Source organism: Poromitra crassiceps (assembly GCF_964638095.1).
Source record: "Poromitra crassiceps genome assembly, chromosome: 9".
In the NCBI taxonomy this organism is placed as follows: domain Eukaryota; kingdom Metazoa; phylum Chordata; class Actinopteri; order Beryciformes; family Melamphaidae; genus Poromitra; species Poromitra crassiceps.
In genome coordinates, this window is record NC_139630.1 from 35,562,806 (window position 1) to 35,588,271 (window position 25,466).

Consider the following 25,466-nt stretch of genomic DNA (forward strand, 5'->3'; position numbering starts at 1 on the left):
TCGGCGGGGTTATCTCTTGGGGCGGTGATTGGAATAGGTGTACCACATACTGTATCTATGGCTCTGGCACACTGTGGTTAGCCACGGTTCAAAAAGCCTCCAATTGTGTCATGGAGGTGCTGTCTGGAAGTGAAATGAATCGCTGGTATAGCGTTTCAAGTAGCGCCTTTGTCTGACTATGTTCTATAGTGCTTTTGTGGAGTCTGTCATATCATTTTCCATAATCTGCTGGTATGGTAATCTTTGTACTAAAGACAAGAACTCCCTGGGGAGAATAGTGAAGGTGGCTTCGAAAATAGCCGGAACCCAGTTCAGAAGCCTGGACCAGATCTGTAATAAACAGGTGCTGAAAAAAGCTGTGTCCATCCGATCAGATGATGCCCACCCTCTGAGGTTCGAATATGAGCTGCTTCCTTCCGGGCTCCGCCTTCGTGCCCCCATAGTTAAAAAGAACAGATACAGAAATTCCTTTGTGCCTGTCTCTATCAGAGCGTTGAACGCTGCTGGGGTACAAATGTAATGTCTCCCCATCTGCCGTTGCTGTTATTTTGTTATTTATTTATTTTATCCTTTTATTCTTTTATTCTTTTATCTTTATTTATTCTTAGGGGTACAGTACAGTATATCTGTATTATATACTTTGTCTGCCCTTTGGTCTGGACTGAGGTTTTTTCTTTTGTGCTTTAATACAATGATACATTGTAGCTCTTTCTTGTGATATAAATGTGCTGCTGTGAGCGAACTGCACTTTGCTACTATGCACTTTATATCTCTACTGTGCACTTTAGATCGTTGCTACTGTTGTCATTTGCACTTTAACTATTGTGTTGCACTTTAAACTGCTGCTCTAGACTGTTTTTACAATGTTTTTTTTTTTTGTCTTATTTGTTTTTATGTATGTACTTCGTACTACGCTTTCTGCAATCCAATTTGCCCTTTTGGGACACTTAATAAATCTTGAATCTTGAATCTTGAATCTTGAATCTTGAATCTTTGTCACTTGTACCAAACAAACAGGCAATGCGCTACTCCCAGGTGTTGCAAACCAAGCAATGTCACACAGAAAGGCCCTTTTGATGAGATAGCCCACCTGGGCCGTAGGCACTGAAGACATGGGGATGACACACCCTCAGCACCCACAGCATCCCAGGCGGGAATCAAACCCAGGACCTTCTACGCTACCACTGTGCCACCGTGCCCCACTGACTTGGTGTGACTGACTTGGTGTGAACTGACAAAGGAAGGGTTGAACATCGGTCAAGTAAACCTGGCCCGACCCTGGTCATTGGTCTGAAAGTAGTATAAAATGCTCATAGATGCAACAGTAAAATTGTATTCAGAATATTTCGCTATTCAATACTGTATTTCAGTGTGATTTGATGACAAAAGCTATCACCCTGAGAAGGGAAAGACCTGGAGGCAAGGATTACTGTAAACCCAGGATTTGTTGTTCAGTACATGAGATGTGAGGCACGTTGCAAGCTCACGTGTTCTCAATTCACTTCAAAGCAACAAACAATTTCTTGCATTTGCATTTCTTTTGCATTTCCTATCAAAGCACAGACCACCCACATGCACGCACTCGCATGCACACACATACACACAGACACAGACACACACACACACACACACACACACACACACACACACACACACACACAGAGCACGAGGCGGGGGGGAAACAGCTCAATGAAAGTCATAAATAGACTCATGACAACCGTATGACTTCTTCACGGAGCAGACCTACCAGTGGATACTTCTGCTACTTCGTCTATGGGATTTGAAGATCTAAGTATTGAAGTCGATAATCAACACTGTGTTGGCATTAGCGACAGGTTAACCTGTAGAAACTTCTCTCCAGACCAGGTGAAACACTCCATAACTAAAAACAACTTCTCATTATTACATGTAAACACTAGGAAGTCTGAAAAAGCATCTCCCTTCTGTCCATCACTGACTGTGTCTTCGATGTAGTAGGATGTAATGAGACCTGGCTGAATGAGACATCACACTGGGACACCTTAAGTATTGATGGTTACAGATGAATTAATCATAATAGACCTGATAGGAGCGGTGGTGGCATATGTTTATACGTGAACTCTGAACTCACTGTCAAAATCTGCAAAGACCTGGTTATTGACGATGGCCACTCTGACTCCCTCTTTATTGAGATAACAATTAATAATACAAAAAAGCGTATAATTGGAGTGATCTACTGTCCCCCTGACTCTGACCATAACACTTTCAGGTTGAAATTGGATGAACTCTTTTTTCATATTAACAGTAACAAGAAGGAGTACATTATTCTAGGCGACATCAATATTGACATTGCTAAAGAGAATTCTGTCAAAAACTATTTCATTAATTTGTTATACTCATCCTCTTTCTTCCCCACAATTGACACCTATACCAGAGTAACTAATTGCACTAAGTCAGTTATTGATAACATCATCACCAACATCCATAACACTCGCTTAACATCCGGTGTAGTGATCTCTGATATTTCCAATCATTTTCCAATAATATTATCCCTTGATATAGTTAATAAACAGATCAGCCTCGCTCTCAGCACAAAGCAAAAGTTAAAATCCTAAATGAAACAACTTTACAGAAATTATGTGAACACTTACAGAACAAAAATTGGAACTCAATCTATGACTACAATGATGCTGATACCGCTTATGATACTTGATTAATATCATAACTGACTCCATTCAGTGCACCATTCCTGTGAAGAGGGTTGTATGCGCTACCAAGGATCACAATCCCTGGCTAACAAAGGGAATTTTAAAATCTATCAATCAAAAAAATAAACTCGACAAATGCTACATAAAAAAATCCAAGCAATAGAAATAAGGAAAAGTACACCAAATTTAGGAATAAACACACTCATTATACGGAAAAGTAAAAGAGATCATTACACCGAACGTATTCAATCAACTCAGGGTGATTCCAAGACATGGCAGGTACTGAACGAAGTACTTGGCAGGGGGCTCAAAGACACTGTGCTTCCTGACTCCTACGGAAATGCCAGTAAAAATCTTAACGATCTAACCAACAGCTTCAATAATCACTTTGTTTCACTTGGTGAGAACCGTACCAGCAAGATTATCCAACCTCAAGGTACCACTTACTTACAATATCTTCACGGGAATTACTCAAAATCATTTTTCATGAGGCCTACTAACTGTGACGAGGTCTGTAAAATCATTAAGAACTTGAAAAGCTCACATACGGCTGGAGCAGATGAAATCTGTAGCACAATCCTGAAGACCATTGTGAACGTAATTCTGGAACCACTGGTCTACTGTATCAATTTATCCTTGCTTTCTGCGAATGTACCAAAAATGACTAAAATTGCAAGAATTCTCCCTATTTTTAAGTCCGGTGATAAGAACGATCAAAACAACTACAGACCTATATCCTTACTGCCTACTCTCTCCAAGGTACTGGAGAAGATTGTGTACAGTAGACTGAGTGGTTACTTAGACAAATTCAAGATTCTTGTCATGTTGGAGTACGGCTTCAGGAAAAAAAGCACTACATGCATGGCAGTACTTCACCTGTTAGAAAAGATCAATGATTCCATTGATAATGGTGACCATGCTATCGGAGTATTCCTCGATCTATCAAAAGCATTTGACACCATTGATTTTGAGATTCTGCTTGGCAAGCTGCATTTCTACGGCGTCAGAGGTATCGCTCTGAGATGGTTCAAAAGTTATTTAGAGGACAGAGAACAGCTCTCTTGCTGCTGTGTTTGTGTTTTTGTCTGTGTTAGGCGGAGCTTGGAGTCACTAGAACTACTGCCAATGACTTTCCTATCTTTCTGAATGTCTTGCAGCTGTTGACACAGAGAGACAGACAGCAAACGAGCTGACGGACAGAAAGTTTCATCTTAGATTGTAGAGTTCAGCAGTAGAATCAGACTGATCATTATACTGGTGTAACACATGGCTGTTGGGATGCATTGTTGCCAAGGAGGCAACTAGTCTGAAATGTCAATGGGGGGGAGTGCACTATACTATAACTGCTGCTGCCACTAGCTAACCAAATAATATAATATTCATCATAACAAGTGCAGCTTCTGTGAGTGTATTTGTGGTGATGACGTGTAGTTCCCTCTCAAAACCACAAGAGGACTGGGGGAGTTTCACAGTTCATAAGGTAACAGTTCAAGACTGCAATAATAATGCAACTTTTATATCCTTTAACTGACTACATTCTGCTCAAGAACAGACAGGACTTGTGTGGTGATGAAGTCTGATAGCACTATAGAGGAGTGGAGAGTCTGATAGCACTATAGAGGAGTAGAGAGTCTGATAGCACTATAGAGGAGTGGAGAGTCTGATAGCACTATAGAGGAGTGGAGAGTCTGATAGCACTATAGAGAGTCTGATAGCACTATAGAGGAGTGGAGAGTCTGATAGCTCTATAGAGGAGTGGAGAGTCTCACTCCTGACTGACCACATCGTGGCTCTTGATGCCCGTGGTTCAATGGTATTACTGTGGAAAAAACACAGATATGAGGACATTAGTGTCGAGAAGTGTTGAGAAGTTCCTCATTGCACTTTTGCACTATCTTCTGCTATTCTGAGAGATGTGGAAGGGTGTTGGTGTGAACTGCAAGGTCGACTTGGTCACATCTAAGTTAAGTTATCCTTTATTTATCCACATGGGGAAATTCATCTTCTGCATTTGACCTTTCTAGAACTAGGAGGGCAGCCACCGTGCAGCGAGGACAAACTCCAGCTTGATTGTCAGTGCACCCGGAGGAAACCCACATGAACACGGGGAGATCATGCAAACTCCAAACAGAAAGGACCAGGGTTCGAACCCGGGACCTTGTTTCTGTGAGGCAACAGTGCTAACCACTGAGCCACTGTGCCGTACACCTTTGCTACTGTATATACAGTACTACATGTAGAGAATCAAAGGATATATTGTCGAGACTTTAGAAACCCTTGCATAAAGCAAGTCAAGTCAAGTCTTGTCTCAGGTTTTGTCTTCATGCATCAAAGCCAAGTCTCAGTTGAAATTGTGACTTGAGTCTGACTTGAGCCAGGTCATGTGACTTGGGTCTCCGAAGTAGTTTTTATTAGCGTTTAAAGTCAGAAAGGTACGAGGTTTTCATATTAACTGCCGCTTTGTTCAAAATTTACCTTGAGATTGTAGACAATATGAGATTGCATTGAGATGATAGAAAATGACACATTTTAAAAAGGTATTTTGCCCACATTTTGTTTAAAATTCACGGCGAGATTCTACGTATGTATCCCTGATTTTCAGACACGTAAAATGCGGAGAATAAAATTCTACTGAACTCTACCTTCCACTCCAAAAGCATGGCACATTTAGGCTATGAAGGCATTAATGTGTGACTGAGTCAAAAATATTTTATTTGCAGATAATTTAAATGAACAGCAATGATCAGCTCAATAACAAAGGAAAGACTATATGAGTCCATTCATGCCCACAGCTTACAAAATGCAGAGTCCCAACAAACAAGTTAACAGTACTACTACACGATAACAATAATAAGTTACCTGTTAAGTTAACTAAAATTAGTAGTATAACAAAAATATAAAGTTTTCTAAATTTCTGGTGATGTTTCAAATTGTCTGATTGCAAATGCATGATATGTGTAAACTAAACTCTGGCACAATTTAAGAGCTTTTATAGGCAATCTAAAACTGTTCTTCTGTACATAATACTATTGTGCTGCGGAATATAAGCTGATGGCTACAGTAGGCTACTTACTTCAAAAGCAATACATAAATCTTAAAATCAAGTCTACTAAATAAACATCAAGCCAATTCAAGGCAACTAAAACAGGAGATCTATATGATCTGTCCTGTTAGATCTAAATAAAAACCTAGCTGCTCTGTTCTGAACTCTACATATCAGAAAGAGCTAAACAACATGAGGCTGGAAAGACATTATTTTACAGAGACTTATAATAGTTAATACAAGATGAAATAACACCTTCAATATATTTCTCCAAGTCAGGAAAACATAGAAATGACCTATAGTCTAGAAAGAGAAAAATATAATATGATAGATGACATGATAAGAATATATACAATACAATATAATACAATACAATATTATCCATCAATAATCAGCTATAACAAAGGGAAGAAAGACCATACTGACTCTATTAAGGTCCAATCAAGAAATTCAGAAAACATTTTGGACTCCCAACAAACAGTTAACAGTTTTTCAGGTTGTTTCAACATATCTGATTGCAAATGCATGACACCATCTGCAAAATAAACTCTGGCACAATTGAAGAGCTTTTATAGAAAATTTAAAACTGTGTTTTCTGTACATCAGGTATTGTTCTGTATAATATAAGATAAGATGAAGCAATCCATAAAATCTTAAAATAAACTAAAAATTCAACTTCAAGCCAATTCAAAGCAACTAAAACAGGAGTCGCTCTGTCCTGTTAACAATTTAATATGATTTTACAGATGTGTTGGTCTAATACGTTATGCTGGGTAGCATAATTTTGAATGCATTCGAGTTTCAAAGTTTGAGCTATCTGCCTTTTCCTCCTCCACATCACAAGCTAACTAGCTACATCTAACAGTTACCCTCCACCCCCTTACAAAATGTCGTAAACAATTGTTTTGTTGTAAAAACAATTGTAAAGCAATTGCTCTACTGGGTTAGACCCCCTATAGGCCAGTCATTCTACAAAAAACAAATGGCAACTTCGGCCCAGGGCCACATGCGTCATGTAGCAACCAGGCGACCTCATGCAACATCATCACTGATGACATAATCACCATTCCTGACTGAATGAATGAATAATGACCCAAAATGCCTTCTCTTGACCACGTGCTGTGCACGTTGTAAAGTTGACAGATTTATGTAAGAATACAGCAGTCATATCAGGTTAAAGGGAGGCTTTGCCGATTTTCAAACCGCTTTATATCATTGCAGGAATTATGCAGATGGGCAGCCTTTACCTTGTCTTCATGACTTCCTGCTCTGCAGTTTATTCCAGGCACTTCTGTATCAGAATGACACGTTCTGGATGCAGAAGGAACACATGTTGTTCAAGGCGGCTTCGTGGGCGGCTGCTAAAATGGCAGGGAAATGGCGGGAAAATGGCATGAGAGCCTAACTTAATGACTTGCAGCTGGTGGGGGCGGAGTTTATGCAGGCAGACAAATGGAGGATATTTCTCCATGTGGAAAACATAGAGAAGAAGCAGTGTCCATTTGCTTATATTACCCAGATTATAATGATAAAAAGTGGGTTGAAAATCAACAAAGCCTCCCTTTAAATCACAAAAGTGGGGCTGCTACAGCGTCCCATCTCTACTATTTGACACAGTGACAGAGACATTCATCGTATTTTATCCAATTGAATTTTGGTCTGTTCTCTACACTTCTCTGCTCACAGGAATGTGACAAATTGAAATTTAACTTCAAAATGCAAACTGTCTCCTAACCAGCAGCAGAGAAAGCTGGACTCACCAACATTTAGATCTTTTCCTCTGGTCTCATTGGTTTCCGTTAAGGATCACAGACCGGCCGGTTGGTACATGAGTGAGCTGTATGATGTTTACTGACTTCACACTAGTGAGGTCTCCCGACCATAGTTCAAGCAGAAGGCCACTCACGCGTAATCCGATCTCAACGTGGTCAAAAATCCTAGTATGACGTCTGCTATGACGTCAAACATGACGTCAGTTAATCCTCATATATATAGCAAGGGTTCTACGTCACCTCTCTCTCTCTGGCCGATCATAGCAGCAGCAGCCCACGGCAGTCCATCTCCCTTGAAGCCGGCCTCCGAAGCGTTGTTTTGCATACCCTGTTCCGGGTCGGCACGGAGCGCATTGGCCTTCCGAGACGGCCGGGCCGCAGGCGGCCAACGCGGGGCGCTCCACTGCGAGGGGCCGCCGACGCTGTCTCTCACGTCGTCAATCTTTCCTTGCCATCTCCATTCACGGAGCAAATCGGCTCAAGCAAAGCGGCCATTTCCCTCCAGCCAGGAGTCCGCCCCAAGTCAACAACAGACTTTCAGACTGACAATCAGCGACTAACATTTTCGTTCAGCAAGCAGCATGTCCAGGCGTCCAAGCATTCAGGCTTCCGCACCGCGATCATCGCGTCCCCAGGCTCTACCAAGGACGGGGTCGACGACCACAGCACACCAAGCATACCCCGGAGGACCAGCCACCCGCGGACGCGAAAGGACCCATGAGGAAAGTATCATTACTTCAGTATTTAAACGGGCAATCTACCAGTCCAGTAAAATTCAGACGTATTCCGTACAGAGGTCGAAATTATCGTACACATACAATAATTATCGTACGTCCGGCAACGCTGGCGGAAATCGCTTTCTGGCAAATGGCCAGCGGGAGTCACAACTTAATAATAATAATAATAATAATAATAATAATAATAATAATAATAATAATAATAATAATAATAATAATAATAATAATAATAACCACGCAAGGGGCCATTCTAACACCCCTGGCCCGTGGAGCTTGTCTGAGCATCAGCTAGAATGACTGCACAACTTTCAGACCGAACCCAGACGGCCCAGGGAAATGCTGACGTCTTTTCCGTGTCAAGCTACCCGGTCTTAATACACCACTTCCTGTGCTCAACGAATTTCAAAGTAAAATGCCTCTGGCATTTCTTCAGAAGCAGAATCAGAATTACTTACGTTACAGTAGCTCGCTCACAGAACACACAGCTTAAAATAAACAGTAGTAAATGCAATGCAAATGCAGTAGTAAGCAATAAGCAGAAAAAAACACAACATAGCATAGAATAACTAGTAAATGCGCTAGAAGCAAAAATAAGTGGAATGTAAGTAGCAAAAATACAAAATACGTCAGGCAAGTATACATTCCGTGTCAATTATCATTATTGCACCCTGGACCATATTAAATCGGCTTGCCCTATACGTTACACGTGGCTCAGCCAGGCACAGTTAACCTATCGGCTGGCTCAGTCTCAGGGAGACTGAGCGTCTCCAAGGTGCTCTTTTAAGAGAGGCATTAAATAGACCAATGGCCACAGGCAGGAATGATTCCCCGGGCCTCTCCGTACTGCATCTAGGCGGAATCAGTCTCTCACTGAACGTACTCCTGTGTTCGACTAGCACGCCGCGGAGTGGGTGCGAGTCATCGTTCATGGTGGAACGTAGCCTGGACAACGTTCTCTTCTCTGACACCGCAGTCAGAGAGCCCAGATCCAGCCCCAGGCCTTATGGATCAGTTGCTGAGTCGTTGGCATCCGCTGCCTTCAGCCTGCTGCCCCAGCACACAATAGCATACAGGAAGGCACTAGCCACTACCGACTCATAGAACATCCTCAGCATGGCCCGGCAGACGTTGAAGGACCTCAGCCGTCTCAGAAAGTAGAGACGGCTTTGCCCCTTCTTAACCATAAACAATACCAAAGCTAAAATAATTGATACAGTGTCACGCTAGTCAGGTAACAAGAGGCTGCGAACCCCATCGCTATATGTGGCCAACCATAACATATCACTGCGAGGTGCAACTAGCAGTCCATGGTGCACTTGCAAGGCGGTGAAACCATCGCTTTCTCACTTGTTTATTAACCAGTTTCTTTATATCTCATGCATTAAGCACTACATTTCAGCTGTTGCCGCCAGAGTGAGCCGTTCGCCCCATGGACCTTTCGGTCCGGCCAGAGTGCCCGAGAGGCCTTGGCACCCCAGCTTCAGCGCTTCTCCAAGCCGCTCGTCACCACATGACAAGATCCTGGTTTGTCCTGCACCCCAAGCGGACGCTCCAGAAGTGCAACCTCCCGACGAAGAACTTCTCCAGCCACTCCTTCAGGATCGGAGCGGCCACCTCAGCCGCCGTGCAAGGAGTGTCCTCCGCCTCCCTCCAGCAAACGGGCCGCCGGTCTTCATCAGCATTCTCCAGCCACATCCGCCCGGAGCGGGTGGCCATACCGGCGGCCCAAAGGACCCTCCTCCCTTCATCGGCAAGCATGGCAACAAACAGTGTCCCGGACGTCCGTGCCAAATAATGTCTCGTTGGTGGTGGCCCCCGAAAAGCACGGCGCCCAGTAAGGCGCAGTAAATCTCCCGGTTTTTGGGGGTAACCCCCTCCTCTGTCCCGGCCTGGCTCGAGGCCGCGTCCGTCCGTCGCGTCTCTCTCTCCCCCCGGGGAGAGGCTGCGTGGCGGCGGGCGCGCGTTGAACACCTCTGACTCTGGACGGCCGATCCGACCGGACGCTGCGGTCCCTCCCGGGGCACTCGTCCCCGTGGCCTGTCCCGACGTCTCCTGGAGTGGGAGCGGCGGGCTTGATACGGGGCGCCTCGGGCAGGGGCTGTCTGGTAACCGGACGCCATCCGACCTCGGAACCTGAAATTAAGTGCGGCACGGGGAGCGCTCCACTCCTCGTGTCGTGCGCCTCCGGGTGCCCGTTACTCGCTCTCCCCTTCCGGGGGAGGCGGGGGGCTTAATGCGCTTCCTCCCCGCTCCGTCGCACGAGTGCGGCTTGCGGGTGGAGTCGCCCGGGGGTCCCGTCGTCCTACAGCAACCCTATCTCTAGCATGAATTGATGAAGCAGTACCCAATCAAATATTCCTAACACCACACTTTCGCTGAGTAAATCCGGGCCTGCCCGGTAATCGAAGTCGTATCTTAATAGAGGGGAATACAGAGGTGGCAATCAGACGAAAGAACACGGATAGCCTATGGGAATGCAGGGGCAAAAAATGCAGTCCAGCTGAGAGATCTAGACGGAAGCGAGGGGGTGCGATGGCTGCGGAGCCATCAAGGTGCTGGGAGGATCTGCATCACACGAGTGTTGTCCGGCTCTGCCTCTTAGTAGCAAACCAGAGCGGTGATCTGGCTTAGCCCTTGCCGACCCACGGAATCGAAGAAGGCACTGGGCGGGAGGGGGCTGACCGCCTCATTGTCTCTAACCGCTGCGGGGGTAGGCACGTCGGTGCCCTCGCCCAACTCATGTGTCCCTCTCCGGAGGGCGCTGGGAGGGCAGGGATTCTCAACGGTGCAGCTTCCCTCATCCACCTCGCTGCAAGCACTAACACAACAAGAGGAGATAGACAAAGAGTAGGGGGAAAGAGAGAGAGCCAGAGAAAGTCAGGGTCAGTCAGAAGGCCAAGTCAGGGGGCCAAAAAGGGGGGGGAAAGAGAGAGAGCCAGAGAAAGTCAGGGTCAGTCAGAAGGCCAAGTCAGGGGGCCAAGAAGGCCAAGTTAAAATGGTGAGGCGCCAAGGCGGCCAAGTAGGCCAAGCTGGGAAGCGCCAAGTCAGGTAAGGCGCCATGGCGGCCAGGAAGGCCAAGCCGGGAAGCACCTTAAGTCAGGTAAGGCGCCATGGCGGCCAGGAAGGCCAAGCCGGGAAGCGCCTTAAGTCAGGTAAGGCGCCATGGCGGCCAGGAAGGCCAAGCCGGGAAGCACCTTAAGTCAGGTAAGGCGCCATGGCGGCCAGGAAGGCCAAGCCGGGAAGCGCCTTAAGTCAGGTAAGGCGCCAATTTTTGGGGGAGGGAATAGAGGGAATAGAGAAAGAGAGAGCCGGAGAAAGTCAGGGTAGTCGCGCCAAGGCAGCCAAGTAGGCCAAGCCGGGAAGCGCCAAGCTAAACATCAACGTACCAAGATCGAAGGCCCGACCGAGTTGGGAGCGCCAGCCGCAAATAACGTAAGTCGCTAAAAAAGGTCGAAGGCCGGAAAAGTACAATCGCGAAGCGCCAAGGCGGCCAGGTAGGCCAAGCTGGGAAGCGCTATCGCGAGGTGCCCGACCGAGTTAGGAGCGCCAGCCGCAAATAGCCGTAAGTCGCAAAAAAGGTCGAAGGCAGGATAAGCACGTACCAAGTAAACATTAACGTATCAAGATCGAAGGCCCGACCGAGTTGGGAGCGCCAGCCGCAAATAGCTGTAAGTCGCTAAAAGGTCGAAGGCCAGAAAAGTACAATCAACTACTGGCGCCTGCAGATCTCAATTAACTTCCGGTAATCAGATCTTCCTTTTGGGGGATCTCCTAGCCTATGCAGGTGCCCTCCTCTTGCCTCAAGAGCAGCGCCACTGGCCAATGGAGTCAAGCGCCAAAGTATTTGCCATGCATGCCGATTGCTAAATAAAGTTTGTCTAATCCTACCAACTGGCCTCTCCTGATTGAAGTGAGGTCTCCCGACCATAGTTCAAGCAGAAGGCCACTCACGCGTAATCCGATCTCAACGTGGTCAAAAATCCTAGTATGACGTCTGCTATGACGTCAAACATGACGTCAGTTAATCCTCATATATATAGCAAGGGTTCTACGTCACCTCTCTCTCTCTGGCCGATCATAGCAGCAGCAGCCCACGGCAGTCCATCTCCCTTGAAGCCGGCCTCTGAAGCGTTGTTTTGCCCCACCCACCTCCCCAGTCCGGGGATCTCCTAGCCTATGCAGGTGCCCTCCTCTTGCCTCAAGAGCAGCGCCACTGGCCAATGGAGTCAAGCGCCAAAGTATTTGCCATGCATGCCGATTGCTAAATAAAGTTTGTCTAATCCTACCAACTGGCCTCTCCTGATTGAACAGGATTTCTGGGTATTGAAGTTCAAACAGTTACCTCTCATGATACCATTGTTAATTTAATAATACAGGTTCCTGAAATTGAGAGCTGACAGACAGACAGAGATAACAAGAGACACTGAGATGTATTCAGTCTCCTGAGTCCTGACATGTCTGTTACATGTGATGTGAACCTTAGTTTACAGTTCAGACATTTACATGATTTAATACAGTACCACAGGAATGAGTCCAGTTAGCACTTCCAGCTCTTACGTGTCAAAGTCAATGGGATTTTTGTATAGGGATTTTGGTTAAATGCGTGAAATAACGTCTGTGTAATAATGCATAGGCTCCTAAATAAACCTAGATGGCATCAGGCAACATACTGTAATGGAACATCCGCCACACAAATACAAGTAATTTTGTTGTTTCATCAAATATAGGCAGCCTACAACTACAAACTCTGTCTCAGCACTCCTCTACAATCTAGGCTGTCTGAGAGTAGAGTATGTTTGGTCCTGATCCATGGTGGCTGGACTGAGGCTCTGGTAGGTGGAGTCTGGCTGCAGAGTAGAGTATGTTTGGTCCTGATCCATGGTGGCTGGACTGAGGCTCTGGTAGATGGAGTCTGGCTGGGATCTGGAGGCCGGAACATTCACATAGGTGGGAATCTGCAAAAATAAACAAACAAATAAACAAACAAATACAAATAAATAAATTCATAAATACATTTATAAAAAGTAAATAAATAGGGTTAGGGTTAGCGAGCTACGTCTGCGAGCCCGTGAAGCGGGCGAGCCCTCGTGGGGAAACCATTGAGGGACAATATTGTGACTCAAAAACGAGACAATGTTGGAGCGGAAGCACCCGCAACTGTTAGTAGCGGCGAACGTTGTCGCTACTTTCGCTCTGGAACCGCTGATTTAGACCGAGACACCTCAGCTTTAACAAAATAATCTGATGGTCCACAGTGTCAAAAAACTTCTGTAGATCCAGCATGACCATCCCTGTGTAGTTTATTTTCTCTCTCTCGTTTGATATGGTTGAATAAGTGTATAATGGATATGTCTGTGGAAAATGAGGTTCTGAAACCAGACTGATACTGGAAAAACATGCCAATTAAGGTATAAAAACAATTTTCTCAATGATCTTAGAAGTTATGCTCAGGATAGACACTGGTCTATAGTTTCCCACTTCTGCCCGACTGTTCTTTTTGTGGAGTGGGACAACTCTAGCCTGCTTTAGATCTCTTGGGAAAGTTCCCTGTTTGATTGATACATTTAACTATATGAGTAATCAGCCTGCCTATGACCTCAGCACTGTCTTTTAAACTGGGCAGGAATGCCATCCAAACCAGTTGCCTTATTGGCACTCAGTGAAGATGCTCTCTCCATCACTTTTTCCTCTGATGCATAGCACAAATTAAACATGTCATCAACAACACCTTTACTATGATAAAAACCTTTGATAATATGTAAACCATATTTTCTTGTACCAGCTGGAAGGTTAGTTAGATACAAGAGATACAGCAATAGTCGTAAAATAATAGTTAAAATATCCACCAATCTTTGTTGTCCAATCAAAAATGTTAAACTCACAGTGTCGTCATCCACTGCTGCTTTGTTCCCTGAAAAAAAAGCAAAAGTGAGAGGAGAGTTTATCTTCTGCAGACACAGTCTGGCTTCATCAGAATGTGACCACATTTTACACAAGACATGTTCTCACCTCTACAGCACACCACGAGGCCAACAACTATTATTATCAGTGCAGCTAAACTCACTAAGATGGGCCACCACCATAGTCCTCCACCTAGAAGAAGTTCAAACATTTTGTCAGCAGCTTCAAGTGACCTATATGGAGCTAAAATCGATTCAACCTCCTGTCTGAAAGATAGGAGTTGCTGTGTGTTTCACAAATATCATATTTGGCATTTGTTGTGGTGATGAGTTACAGTACAGTATGTGTTGTTATTGTGCCATATGGTGTTGTTATGACGTGCTTATATTACTTTTTCAATTTTATAATGTGTCTGCAAAACAAATTTCCTCTATAGCAACATTCATTTAGAATAGAATAGAATAGAATAGAATAGAATAGAATAGAATAGAATAGAATAGAATAGAATAGAATACTACTGTCCCTCTCATTCCCTTCGAACCTCCAGCCATACTGGCTCTTGCCAAAGTCAAGGCTCAGCACTGTGGGAGACAGAGAGCCTTTTCCTCTGCTGCTCCTCGTATCTGGAACAGCCTTTACCTCCCGCAGCCACAGCTGCGGACAGTGTTGACTCTTTTAAATCTCTTCTCAAAACTCACCTTTTTAGATCAGCTTATCATTTATGAATGTATTGTTGTATGTATGACTGTATTATTAACTACTATTAGGTATATTTAAACCTTTGCCTTAACCCATTGATACCTGATGCAGCATTTGCGTGTAAATCCCTCATTTGTGTGTGTATCCCTTTAAGTTCGCGGTCTTGAAGGGATACACACACAAATGCTGCATATCAATGGGTTAATGGTGTTCTGTGTGTTGAACTAAGCTGTAAAGTGCTGAGTTTTGAGAAAGCACTATATAAATTGTATGTATGTATGTATGTATGTATTATTAATATTATTATTATTATTACTATAATAATAATAATAATAATAATAATAATAATAATAATAATAATAATAATAATTATTATTATTATTATTATTATTATTATTATTATTAGCTATTATTATTACTTTGTCACGCAGCCTGGAGGACTGGAGCAAGCCTCTGATTCCCAGACTACAGCTCTCCTGAGCTGAAGCTACTGCTGCCCCGGCAAAGGGCAAATGCATGTTTTTATTGCACTCCATCCATACACATATCAGGCCTGCTGTTCTCCCCCTGTACCACGAAGCTCGATTAGTGGTTTAGCGAGGTAACTTCAGGTTTAACCCCGGTTTGGCCGTGCTACAAAGCTAGTTAACTTCTTACCGACATATATTTCCATAGCAACTTATGCTTCACACTTAACCTGGTCCGCAGCAGGTTAAGTTGCAAGGATAAGATTAGACCTTAGATACACCGCCCACGAACCAATCGAATCAGCAGTTTGGAAAAATGGCCAACCCCTTTCTGGACGAGTTTCCCATCGAGGAAGGAGCACGAATTGTAATGTTGAATTAATCAAGGACTAAAGCCTTGCACTTGTTGCAGGCTACATTTTAATTAAGCCCTACTTACCACTTTGGAATATGTTTTTATATATTTATTTTTGTGCTCTCAAGTAGCCTAGATACGTTGTTTGACCCCGCTGATCGATTGCAGCTGAATAGTGAGTGGAGAAATATCACTAAACTGGCATAAAAAGGTTACATAAATGTCTCCAAAGCGCACGGTGCCGTGTGCGCAACAGAGCTGAGACTGACGTTGGGTTGGAATTGAAATGGTCATGCTAGAATAGCCTACTACATCTAAGCAATTTAATATGGGATCACCTGCACACAGGCGATCCCATATTAAGATGATTCATATCTAGGCTACTCCTGCATTTTGCAGCTGCAACTGTGTTGCTTTTGGCCTGTATGATGTGATTGAACTTCATATTTCCAGCATCATTATATGAAATATGGAGATATGCGACTCTGCTGACAATAGCCTATATATGTGACCACAAAATAGGCTATTTTTTATAAATGAAATCTATGGCCGCACGTACCGTGTCGATTCAGTTCAGAAACAGTTTTTAATTTTATTATCATTCTTTTTTTATTGATTAGCCTATAGACCAAATCACCGTGACGTCACCATGTAAACAAATTTACTTCCGGGTACCACTTGGGGAAGGCGGCAGGTTTAAATGTGCGTGTTGTCAAATAAATGCTGTCAAACCCTCTCGTTGTTTTCGGCCGACTACTTTCAATTTAAATGGTTAAACGGTTGGTAAACATGCTTGTCCAACGTATCTAGCCTTTCTTCTGTGTTTGTTTTATGTAGTGTTAGCTAGATAATAACGTTTGTTTTTGTCTGTCAAACTCGCTGTTTTGCAGACTCGTTAACGTAGAAGAGCCTGGTGACGCGAGGTTACGTTAACGTTACAAACAGAGCTACTGACGCCACGTTAATTTAATTTAGCGTCAAGTCTACTCTGGTCTGGTCCAACAGGTAAATTAGCTAGTCTGGTCTCCACTAATGTTAGTGAAAGTGTTGTTATGAATCATATTAAACAACAACACAACACGGACGAACCATTTTTGTCTTCTTTGTCTGTTTTTGTCTTCAACACGTCAGTTTGTGCCGTCCACCGCCATTATAATGTGTGGACCTCAGGGGTACCCGGAAGTAAATGTAAACATCCCGCTGATTTGGTCTATAGGAATTATTAAATCAGTGCGACTAAACACATCATGAGATCATTATTATTCATTGAGCCTAAATGGTCTATACATACGGATTTTGGACTGAGATAGATTACACATTGCTTCCACAAAAGACATGCTGGTTTTTAGTTTATTGAGAGGGTGAATTGAGCTGCTGTAGATAGCCTATGTGGAGGTAGAAACCGCTCTTCAAAGAAATTACTGGTGTGGATAAAAGTGGTCACTTTAGACAGTCATTCGGGAACAGACTAATAATATCCAACGTGGATTTTTATTTGCGGTTTCATTCAATGAGGAAATAGGCGTGTCTGGCGCTGTCGGAGTTGGAGCAGTCCATATTGCATTGTGATTGGCAGTTGTTAAAAACCACGCCTCTTTTGCGGGCACGAGCTCCAGTGCACCGGCATTTTCATGTGCACGAGCTCTCAGCTTGATTAGAAAAACCTGGTTCCAGTTAACGAGTGACAATCGACGTTCGTAGTACAAGTTACCTACAATCGAGCTGACAAACCAGATCAAGGGACAGATCCTGGATCTTCTTATAGAACATTCGTGGTATAGGGCCCTGTTCTTACTCGGTAAATACCCTCTAGTTACACCGTAGATTACACAGTCAATGTTGGGAGGTAGGTTACGCTCTAAATACCCATTTGTAACTCCCTTGTTCCTCCTCATCTTTTTCCTTCTGCTGTATACAGGTAAGTACAGGGACTGGTAAGTATTTTGTATGCACTGATTCATTATTAATTTGCCGTATGCCCAAATTCACATGCTCTGTTTATGAAATAAAAAATATACAATATAGATGGAAATACTTCATCTTAGTCTGGTGTAGGGCTGCACAATATTGTTTCAGCATCGTTATTGCAATGTGCGCAGAATGTGCAATGTCAAGTAATAAGGCAAATTAACTCAACACTTCATGCTATAACGTTTTTGTTGGTTGATACGTAGCACTTAGCACACTAGCATCCTGCTGATAACTCTGGCTGCAGCTAAAAACCACTTGTTACTACCATAGATATTATATTACTATAGATGAGTCACCACAGGCTCCGCCAATTCTAACAAATGGTAGCAGCAAGTCTCCTAAATGGGCGTGGTCAACCATTGACTCAGACCTGCCGAAAGTCTCCTAAGTGGGCGTGTCCGTGGAAAACCATGGGCAAATCCCACGTGACAAAATGACAGGAAGTGAGTTGAAGTTGGGCCGTCTTGCTTGAACCCCATCATCTTTGTTGCTACCCACGCAGGTTATAACCCACTACCTTCTTAAAGGGGCAAGGCCTGATGAGCTATTCAAGTCATTTGGTGAAAATCCCTGTATTTCTTCATATCACAGAAACAAAATATATTGCAATGTCAGTTTTTTCCAATATCATGCAGCCCTAGTCTGGTGTGCTGAACAGAGGTGTGATTAAAGGGTTGGTTTGGCCCCGGAAGATTTGGCCTTGTTACGTTTAGGAACCCCTGAGTATTACTTATTTTCTAGCCCTCATGCCTTCATACCAAAACACTTCATTTGACACCGAGCAATAAAGACATCTTTCTATTTGACTTGAGGACTTTAGCCTAGTTCATAGATAGTGACATAGTGTGAGAGAGAGAGAGAGAGTGTGAGAGAGACAGGGAGAGAGAGAGAGTGAGAGAGTGAGAGAGAGAGAGAGAGACTGGACTGTAGAAATAATATGTAGGCTAATGCAAGATGGAAACTTACCTTGTCTTCCTTCTGTCGTTGATTCTATTGTTGACTTTACTGTCGTCATCGTCACTGTCGTTGTTGTTGCTTTCGTACCTGGACAAATTAAATAACAAAGCCCAACAAAATGGAGGGTCAGTCAAGAGCTCATGTTTATCATATCAGTAAACAAGTAAGAAATAATAAAATGATATTTTGCACAGTTACTTTAAAACTATCAAGTTTTTAAAAAATCGTTTTCATTCAATTTCATATCAAGATGCAGCTATTTTAAACTTCCTTAACATACTCTCAAAGCTTTCTCACCTGAGAACAGAGAGGTGAAGTCAAACTTCAGGACTGTAGGCCTGCTGTCATAATCAGTCACTTCACACTGGACACGATCAGAAGTCAGAAACTTTAAGAACACAGTGATGCTGCAGGGAGGCTGAGGCTGACGGTTAGGGATGGCTCCACGCAACTCCACACCCTCATGATCCAGCCACCTCAGTGGCTGTATACAGTAATATGTCTTCACAGAGCAGGACAACACCAAATAGTTCTTGTCCTTTTGTTCAGCCACTGGTGAAGATGGAGATATTGTCAGAGGAAGACAATCAAATTAACTACATTACTTTTATCAGAATTATTGTAATGTTTTAGTAAGTTGTTCTAAGCAGGCAGGTTGAGCTTAATAGGTTATAATGTTAATACTCACTGTTTACAAGAGACAGATAAACTCGAGCATCGATTGGGCCTGTCACTCGGCAGTAGTAGCGACCAACATCCTCATCTGTGACGTTCTTTATAAGCAGAGAACAGTCGACTGTAACACTCAGTCTGGCTGCTTTAGCTCTGACAAACTTATTTGCAACCTGTCCATGCTTAACCAGCTCTACTCTGTTGCCTTTATTTATATAATGAGTGAAGAGCCACATAGTACTGTCACATTTATCCTGTCCTGAAGTTACATCTCCACAAGGCAGAGTGACTTCAGCTCCATCTCTGACATATAAGGAGTGTGGACGCTTGAGTTACTGCTGTGGAGAAAATGATAGAGAAATATTATGACAATTATGTGAATCAGAATAGGAGGCTGCGTTCATATAATGCAGCCTTACCTGTTCCATGAAGCACGAGTATCAAACACAAAGTGATTTGAGTCCGTCTGAATTCAGCCATTCTGCTCTTTCTCTCAGTCTCTTTAATGTTCTCTCACTCTCAACTGTCAAAGTATCTGAACTGATGCTTCTTAAAGACAAAGATACTGCCTGTGATGTCACTTCCTCATAGCAGCTCCGATTTGAGCTCCCCCCCCTCTCTCTCTCTCTCTCTCTCTCTCTCTCTTTCTCTCTCTCTGTGTGTGTGTGTGTGTGTGTGTGTGTGTGTGTGTGTGTGTGTGTGTGTGTGTGTGTGTGTGTGTGTGTGTGTGTGTGTGTGTGTGTGTGTGTGTGTGTGTGTGTGTGTGTGTGTGTGTGTGTGTGCCTGTGGGTGGCGAGGCAATTGAGTTTGTTTAGGTTTTGGCTTTGTTAGGTCGCTCGGTTTTTTAAAGATAAGTTGACTGTTCATTAAAGGAACATCAAAAGTCAAAGTCTCTCTCTCTCTCTCCCTCTCTCTCTCTCTCTCTCTTTCTCTCTCTCTCTCTCTTTTTTTACAACCTGGACCTTATTTCATTAGTGTAAGACCCTCCTGGTCCTCCATAATTTTCAGCTTAGTTTATGTTATACTACTCAGAACAGAACTTTTTGAAAGCCACTATAAAAAGTTAGAACGCACCACGAAACGGCCTGGAACAGAGGCTGTAGGGGCAACTGCAAAGCATGTATTTATGTCCTGTAACTAGTGGTAGCTTATTTTCTGCCACGCACCAGCTCATATCTTTATTATATCATAGAGACACTCTGAACTGATGTGACTCTCTTGAGAATTGGTTACAGAGTCCCCGGATGTGGAAGGCAACTTTGCATGTTGGCAGCCCCAAATGGTATAAAGAGGTTTGAGGAATTTGAACCTCAATCTCCTTAAATCATGTCACACGATGCCAGCAAACGGGACATTCATGTTTACCAACCCAGCAGGTCTTGCACAAGTCTAGTCTTTATTGTCGTCAGATTATGTTATGTGTCATTGATAGATATTTATTTTTCTGTTTTTCATTTATAAAGTGCATTGTGTAATACTGACGTTTTGATATTTGAAGGACTGGGAATAAGTAGGCTTCTATGTTTACAACTTTAAGCTACTTTACTGGGCTATCTTTGGATCCTTTTGCTTCGATTTGTGTACAATTTTAAAATGTTTTAATGTAATTTGGAATGTCTTTGTATTTTTCAGATCTGAAATAAACTAAACTAAATTCACAAAGAGTCAAGATAGGATGAGTTGGGAATGAGAAAGGGTTGTACTTTCTCATCCAGATTATTTATATTCTGTATTTTTAAGTCTTGTAGGGGTGAAGGAGAAGTGGTGATGGTGGTCAGGACTTGTGCTTCTGATATCAGCATCTCAACACATTTATAGGAAAAGTTGTATTAAAGTGCATTTTTTAACCTTCATTTATATATATAGGGGGGGTCTTACTGAGAGTAATGCTCTCTTTTTCAGGAGTGCCCTGTTCATAATTCTCTCTCTCTCTCTCACACACACACACACACACACACACACACACACACACACACACACACACACACACACACACACACACACACACACACACACACACACACACACACACACACACACACACACACACACACACTATCCTGCCGGTCGCAGGGATTGAACCGACGACCTTCCGGTCACAAGCTCACTTCTCTAACCTTAGGCCACCACTGCCCTCTTACCTATTACTTATTTAAAAAGTAATATAATAACTTTACTTATTTGCCCCCCCCCCCCTTCCAAACTGAAACCACTTTATAGGAACAATAATTAACCTTACAGTCAACAATCAGCCAAATTGTATACTTTCTTATTTATTTGCATACAGAAAAGTCATTGTGTTCTGCCAACACAATACCTTGCATAGCGAGACTTATCTCCACACTTTGTTTCAATTCAATTTGTTTCAGTTAAAGTATTGATAGTATTCTGTTACATCACCACATGGCCATTTTGGTAGGAAAGCAACAGATGATTGTGATCAATTAACAGGTGATTACAATCAAGTGACACTTACAGCCAATGAGCTGTGTCTATTGTAGCGCCATATTGGTAGGAAAAAGGCTTGTGACATCATCGGAATACTATGAATAGTCTCCATCTCTGTTGCTCAGCAATCATTGCTGTGGTGTTTCTGCACTGCACTTCACACAGATCACCTGTCAATCAAACAGTGTGGGTGGAGCTTGGAGCCACTACTAAACTGCATTGGTTTTCATATCTCTCTGAATTTCTTGCAGCTGTTGAAACAGAGACAGATAGACAGCAAAATATTTGACTGACAGAATGTTTCATTTTAAATTGTATAGAGTTCAGCAGTAGAATCAGCTAGTACTGATCATAGTGGTGTAACAGATGTCATGGGATGCATTGTTGTTAAGTAGACTACCAGTCTGAAATATGTCTTGAAAAAAAGAAGAAGTGGCTGTTGCCACTAGCCTACCAAAACCATATTCATCATAACAAGTGCAGCTTCTGTGCAGTCCCACAGTGTATTTGTGGTGATGATGACGTGTAGTTCCCTTTCAAAACCACAAGAGGACTGAAGGAGTTTCACAGCTCATAAGGTGTGTAGATTCGCAGCTCAAGACAAATACTGACAATGATGTAACTATTATGGCCTTTAACTTAGTGGTTCTCAAACTTTCCACATTCGGGACCGCGAAACTGACACAAATTAGACAGACCCACCTCACGGACCCCCATCTGATAAGATTGTTGGCACTGTCCCCATCACTGCACCCTGACGAAGGCACTTTCACCGAAACATGTTGGTGTAACCCAATAAACACAGCAGAGGAGATTTTGAGTGTGCAACTTCTTTTCTTTATGCCACTGTCCCTATCTGAAAATATTTGAGATTTGAGATGTTTTATTACAGAAAGTGTATGAAACCCATGATCAAAATAGCCATACATCATGACATTGGCTTACTTATTAATGCAATTTTAGTGGAAGTAGGTTATTCCCTGTTTTTTCTGGCGAGTGGGGACTCCTTGGAACCCCCTCAAGGACCCATGGGCATCCCTGGAAGCCACTTTGAGAACCACTGCTTTAACTCTTTAGATACTGCTCAGTGAAGAACAGACATGATTTGTGACATGATGGAGTCTGATAGCACTATAGAGGAGTGGAGAGACTGATAGCACTATAGAGGAGTGGAGAGTCTGATAGCTCTATAGAGGAGTGGAGAGACTGATAGCTCTATAGAGGAGTGGAGAGACTGATAGCACTATAGAGGAGTGGAGAGTCTGATAGCTCTAGAGAGGAGTGGAGAGTCTGATAGCACTATAGAGGAGTGGAGAGTCTGATAGCTCTATAGAGGAGTGGAGAGTCTGATAGCACTCTAGAGGAGTGGAGAGTCTGATAGCACTCTAGAGGAGTGGAGAGTCTGATAGCACTCTAGAGGAGTGGAGAGTCTGATAGCACTATAGAGGAGTGGAGAGTCTGATAGCACTATAGAGGAGTGGAGAGTCTGATAGCTCTATAGAGGAGTGGAGAGTCTGATAGCACTATAGAGGAGTGGAGAGTCTGATAGCACTATAGAGGAGTGGAGAGTCTGATAGCTCTATAGAGGAGTGGAGAGTCTGATAGCACTATAGAGGAGTGGAGAGTCTGATAGCACTATAGAGGAGTGGAGAGTCTGATAGCTCTATAGAGGAGTGGAGAGACTGATAGCATTATAGAGGAGTGGAGAGTCTGATAGCTCTATAGAGGAGTGGAGAGTCTGATAGCTCTATAGAGGAGTGGAGAGTCTGATAGCACTATAGAGGAGTGGAGAGACTGATAGCACTATAGAGGAGTGGAGAGTCTGATAGCTCTATAGAGGAGTGGAGAGTCTGATAGCACTATAGAGGAGTGGAGAGACTGATAGCACTATAGAGGAGTGGAGAGTCTGATAGCTCTATAGAGGAGTGGAGAGTCTGATAGCACTATAGAGGAGTGGAGAGTCTGATATCACTATAGAGGAGTGAAGAGTCTGATAGCACTATAGAGGAGTGGAGAGACTGATAGCACTATAGAGGAGTGGAGAGTCTGATAGCACTATAAAGGAGTGGAGAGACTGATAGCACTATAGAGGAGTGAAGAGTCTGATAGCACTATAGAGGAGTGGAGAGTCTGATAGCACTATAGAGGAGTGGAGAGTCTGATAGCTCTATAGAGGAGTGGAGAGTCTGATAGCTCTATAGAGGAGTGGATAGTCTGATAGCTCTATAGAGGAGTGGAGAGTCTGATAGCACTATAGAGGAGTGGAGAGACTGATAGCACTATAGAGGAGTGGAGAGACTGATAGCTCTATAGAGGAGTGGAGAGTCTGATAGCACTATAGAGGAGTGGAGAGACTGATAGCACTATAGAGGAGTGGAGAGACTGATAGCTCTATAGAGGAGTGGAGAGTCTGATAGCACTATAGAGGAGTGGATAGTCTGATAGCTCTATAGAGGAGTGGAGAGTCTGATAGCACTATAGAGGAGTGGAGAGACTGATAGCACTATAGAGGAGTGGAGAGACTGATAGCTCTATAGAGGAGTGGAGAGTCTGATAGCTCTATAGAGGAGTGGAGAGTCTGATAGCACTATAGAGGAGTGGAGAGTCTGATAGCACTATAGAGGAGTGGAGAGTGTGATAGCTCTATAGAGGAGTGGAGAGTCTGATAGCACTATAGAGGAGTGGAGAGCATGATAGCACTATAGAGGAGTGGGGAGACTGATAGCACTATAGAGGAGTGGAGAGACTGATAGCACTATAGAGGAGTGGAGAGACTGATAGCACTATAGAGGAGTGGAGAGTCTGATAGCACTATAGAGGAGTGGAGAGTCTGATAGCACTATAGAGGAGTGGAGAGACTGATAGCACTATAGAGGAGTGGAGAGCATGATAGCTCTATAGAGGAGTGGAGAGTGTGATAGCACTATATAGGAGTGGAGAGTCTGATAGCTCTATAGAGGAGTGGAGAGTCTGATAGCACTATAGAGGAGTGGAGAGACTGATAGCACTCTAGAGGAGTGGAGAGTCTGATAGCACTATAGAGGAGTGGAGAGTCTGATAGCACTATAGAGGAGTCGAGAGTCTGATAGCTCTATAGAGGAGTGGAGAGTCTGATATATAGACCTTATTCGATTGACGTCACTCACGTACTGGCACGCCCACCGCTGCCATATTGTTGACATAATGCAGCAGCTCTCAAGTGACCGCCTATGTGGAGCAGCGTTTATAGGAAGCTAGCCGCTGTTAGCGTTACCTGTATCGTTCCAATATTGTTCGGATGGTGACCTGCGTTAGGCATGGCTGTAGTAATGACAGCAATAAAGTCCCGGTGGTTTTTTTCTATCTCTACCGTCCTCAGATGTGAAGGGAGCGACACTGAGGATACGTTAGCAGCACAGGAGAGGTGTGTGGATAGTTAGTTGAGACAGGTGAAACTTTCTGACAGCTCCTCACAGCAAAGTCTGTTCACCTCGTTCTTTTGTTTATTTATTACAGGCATTAACGGCTGCCGTCGGCAGCATACAAATAACAACTGTGGGGTTTTTATTGGTGTCATTAGCATCGCTATTTTGTAATAGAACAGAAACGACAATAAGGCTGTTACTAGTTGTCAGCTGCAGCGCTGTGTGCATGCAGGACGGTATGTCAACAATATGGTTAGCGAATAAGGTCTATAGAGGAGTGGAGAGCGTCACTCCTGACTGACCACATTGTGGCTCTTGATGCCTGTGCTTCAATGGTATTACTGTGGAAAAAA

General features: G+C 43.6%; 1 pseudogene across 1 annotated transcript in view; it reads right to left on the reverse strand.

The window, feature by feature from the left end:
• LOC310782281 overlaps window positions 1-25,466 on the reverse strand; it is a 65,690-nt pseudogene that overhangs the window by 23,876 nt on the left and 16,348 nt on the right. The window contains exons 7-8 of the transcript in view: window positions 18,599-18,676; window positions 10,940-11,057 (exon numbers count right to left, since the gene is read on the reverse strand). The product of the transcript in view is annotated as an uncharacterized misc_RNA (transcript). The remainder of the gene's footprint in view (window positions 1-10,939; window positions 11,058-18,598; window positions 18,677-25,466) is intronic.